The sequence below is a fragment of the Myotis brandtii genome, unplaced genomic scaffold (assembly GCF_000412655.1).
Source record: "Myotis brandtii unplaced genomic scaffold, ASM41265v1 scaffold356, whole genome shotgun sequence".
Classification (NCBI taxonomy): Eukaryota; Metazoa; Chordata; class Mammalia; order Chiroptera; family Vespertilionidae; genus Myotis; species Myotis brandtii.
The window spans coordinates 564,910-569,424 of NW_005363687.1; positions in this window are offsets into that span (position 1 = coordinate 564,910).

Below are 4,515 nucleotides of genomic sequence, written 5' to 3' on the forward strand. Positions count from 1 at the left end.
TCCTGCACGCAGACCCTGCCTCCTGCAGGAAAACGAGTGGCCAGCAGCCCCAAAGTTAGCAACTGAGTTAGAAAATTAGCCTATTTCTCCCAGGGTTTCTCTGTCAAACCCAGGTTCAAGTCCTGTCTGGGACTGAGGACTTTCCCCTTTAAACCAGGGGAGTCTAGGGGAGCCTGCTGGGCAGACAGAACTGGCTACCACAGCCCAGCACCCCCACCTAATATTTTGATTCACCAGGTTAGTGAGGAACCAGGTCCCAGATTAAGGAGCAGGAAAACAGAACTCACATTGTCACCGACTGTCACCCACTGAATGCTGACAGGCCTGCACAGCACCCGGATGACAGGCAGACACACAGGGAAAGGAGTGGTGGAGACTCCCAGCGGCCAGGCCGGGCTGGCTGCACGCACCCCTGGGCTCAGAAGCTACCACCGCAAATGCGCACGTCTGTGCTGTTGTCTTTTGTTTGCAAATGTCAGCAGCCAGGTGCCCTTGCTCTTTACAGGTGCTCGGATCCCACCGATTCCTTGGGGCGAAAGCCCTGGGCCCTCTCCATGGATTCTGCTAACTCCAGGGACTCATGCCCTTGCAGCCCACGTGCTTCCCACTCCTGTGCGCCCCTAGCGGTCTCTGTCCCTCCTCTGAATGGCAGAACTGGATAAAGTTCTTTTGTTCCCCTAAATAAGAAATCTACTCACAGCAAGTGTTTTGTGTGTTATGTCATGTTGGTGAAGATTTGGTGGGAATATAAATTAGTGCAGCCACTATGGAAAATAATATGGAGATTCCTTAAAAAATTAAGAATGCGTGGCTCAGTGGTTGAGCATTGACTATGAACCAGGAGATCACAGTTTGATTCCCAGTCGGGGCATATGCCTGGGTTGCGGGCTTGATTCCCAGTGTGGAGTGTGCAGGAGGCAATCAATGATTCTCTCTCATCACTGATATTTCTATCGCCCTCTCCCTCTCCCATCCTCTCTGAAATCAATGAAAATAAATAAATTAAAAATAAATAAATTGTCCTAATACGTTAAAAAATAATTAAGATTAGAACTACCACATGACCCCACAATTCCACTTCTGGGTATGTATCCAAAGGATATATGAAAACACTATTTTGAAAAGATATCTGCACCCCTATGTTCATTGCAGCATTATTGACAGTAGCCACAATACGGAAGCAGCCCAAGTGTCCGTTGAGGGATGAAGGAATAAAGAAGGTGTGGTGCGTTTATGGGGTGTCCCAGAAAAAGGTATACACCCTTTCCAGTTGATGTTTCTTTTCAGACTTAACCCATTGGAATTAATAATCATTGAAAGTGTGTATATATTTTGGGGGGACACCCCATATACAATGGAATATTAGCCATACTTTTGGAATTTTCACTCTTATGACTAATGTTGTAGTAATTAACCTTATCCATGCCACAGAACCCCTAGAGAGCATAACCACTGAGGGAGGTCCTGGCAGGGTCACAGGTCACAGGTCACAGGTGAGGATCTGGTTCATTATCCCTGCTCTGCTAATGGAATGAGCATCCTACCCCCCCACCCCCATCAACCGCCATTTTGATCAGATACTAAATAATTGCACATATAGTATTTGGATCTGTGTCTGGGCTTTCTCACTTCCATCCTCCTGTTCTTGTGTCAGAACTGAAATGTTTGATTTTACACATTTGAATACCGCCAGTAGAGTTCAACATTCCTCATTATTTTCTGGGCTGTTCTCATGTTAATTCTCTTGGCTAACTGGGGGATTATTTTATCATGTCTCTTCCCCACTTCGCAGTTGATTTTCAGATTTGGCTTGAAATTGTATTAAATGTATAAATTAATTTAATATTTTATTACTTATGTGTTGATGCTTAACAAATTGCCTGGAAGTTTAGCAATACATATATTGAGGGTTATAGGAACAGCCTTGCTGGATGACTCTGGCTCAGTCCCTTGTGAGGTTTCAGTGAAACTGTTGGCCAGGGCTGCAGCCGAACCGGCCCAGAGCCTCTGCCACCCTCACCCACCTGACTGTTGGCAGGAGCTTCAGTTCCCTGCCACGGGGTCTCATGACATGGTTTCCCCAGAGAGAGTGATGGGAGGAGAGAGAACCCAAAGGGGAAGCCCACGTGTCTTTATTGCCTAATAGCAAAGGGGACAGGTCATAGTCTATTGATCACACAGACCAACCCTGATGGGAGTGGGAGGGGCCACAGAAGGCCATGATGTCAGGAGGCAGGGCTCTCGGAGCCTCTTGGAGGCGCCCTAACAGAGATGAACCGAACACTTTACAGCGTTAGGTCTTTCTGAATGTGCTGTGTTCCTCTACCCACTTAAACCCGACGTGTGTTCTCAGGGAAGATTTCCACTTTTCTTCACACAGCTCCCCACTTCGTTAAACTCTTTCTCAGTATTTCATATCTATTTGGCTGCTATGGTGAACGGGATCTTTCCCACTTTGTATTTTCTAAGTAATAGTTGTGCTCACACAGGGACATTGATTTTTATGGCCATAATTTTTCAGTAGAGCTTAACTGGTGACAAGGCGAAAACCACTGGCCTTTCACTGAGCCTGGGATTGCGAAACTGAGAGCAGGCGAGATTCCAAATGTGCTCTAGGGAGCGGCTTCCCCACTTGACTCAGTGCAGGGGAGGTGGGCAAAGGAAGGAGAGCCTCCCTGTAGCGGATCCTCGCGTGGTGGCTGTGCCCAGGGGTTTCCAAGCCGAGGCGATGGGGTTCTCTCCCTTGGAGGGAGCCTGTGGTAGGGTGAGAGGACAGCCGTGGCCGGCAGCCTAGGGCTGCCTAGAGCCCACGGATTCAGCCCATCTGCCCATGACTTCCAGGTCCCCATCTCCAGCAACCTCTGTCCAGGATCCTGTTCTGGATGCCTCCCTGGTGTATGCTCAGCTCTAATGAACTCCGCCTTGAAAGTTCCTTCATCCATTCTCTCTTCTAATAGGCATTTATCTGGCACCTGCTGCAGACCAGGTAGCGTTCCGGGCAGAGGGCGTCAGTGGGGCACCTGCCCTGCGGTGCTTGTCATCTCCTCAGGGAAGAGAGACAAAAACACAAATAAGTAAGATGATATTTTACAAAGTAAGGGATGAGGGAAAAACTGAGCAGGAGGATCAGGAGTATAGAGGAGCTAAAGGTTTGAGCAAAGACTTGAAGGGTGTGATTGAACCATGTGGGTTCCAGGCAGAGGGAACAGCCAGTGTAAGGCCCTGGGGAGGCAGGGTGCCTGGGGTCTGCAGAAAGCCAAGGACACCAGCGGATGGAGCCAGGGAGGGAGGGAGAGTGCTGGTGGTGGGAGGGGCTGCCTGAGGAGGTGAGCAGAGGGAGGCAGATCATGGGCCCGTGAAAGGACTTGGCTTTGACTCAATAAAATGAGCCATTGGAAGGATTTTAACCGAGATCTGATCTGATTTTAGTTTTAAGAGGATTTTAGGTGGAAGCAGAGATGCCTGATAGGAGGCTCTGGGGTGAGGACTCTCTCCCAAGTCGGCCCTCTGTGATTCCTGCTGGCAATGCCAGCACGGACTCTGTCGTAGGCTTGGGCTTGGGCCATGGTCATAGGCTTGGGCCAACGTTTGCCACCATTCTCCTGCCTCCTGCTCTTCAGTCTCCGTTTCTATCCAGCACCAGAGCTGTCTGAGCAATGCCTCCAGGCCCTTCTTCAGCTTTGAACCCCCGATGACATGAACGGGGTGGACAAGACGGGGCCTGCCCCCCGCACTTTCAGAGGCCAGTATTTGGGAGTCACATTTTTAAAGGACTTTCGAAATATATTTTATTTCAGTCATATGAATTATGTAGCTTACTCATGGCATTAAACAATATGGACTTGTCTAAAGTGGCCTCCCTCCCTCTTCACAGAAGAAAGCAAAGAACCATGTGTGTTCTCCGATATTTTTTCCTTTGTCTACACAAAATAAACACGGATTTTAAAAAATGGATTACACTGTGCACAATATTATGCATGTCGCCTTTTCATTTTATCTGCCCTGGACATTTCTCCTCGCTACACCTTTGTGAAGTGTGGCACTCCACACTGGGCAGCCCCTACCCCACCGAGGGGACATTCTTCGGGTGGTTTCCTGTCGCTCGCACAACCTTGCGTGTGCGCACCGCGGCCGCAGAAGAAACCGCGTTAGCATGCAAAATCCAACGTATACATCGGCCAGCAAAAAATGAAAACAACATAAACCCAGTTGAAAGGCGGCAGAAACCCATGTCTGAATACCCCAGGTGCCCGGCCCCATTTTCAGTCGCCAGGTGTTCCCCCAAAGGAACAGCCGCAGGCTCCTTTCGTGCGCGGCCCCAGCCACTGCGGTCCGGGCCATTACCAGCCGCCGTGTCCCTCTCGCTTGGCTGGCCAGGGGTTCCCCTCTCCTCAGGTCCTGGCAGGTCCCTTAGCCTCCCAGTGCGTCCCAGGGCGCTTGGCCAAGTCTCCCCACATAGGCTGTCCCGCTCCTCGAGGCCGCCAGGGGGCGCCCCCGCCCGGGCCCAGCGGCCCG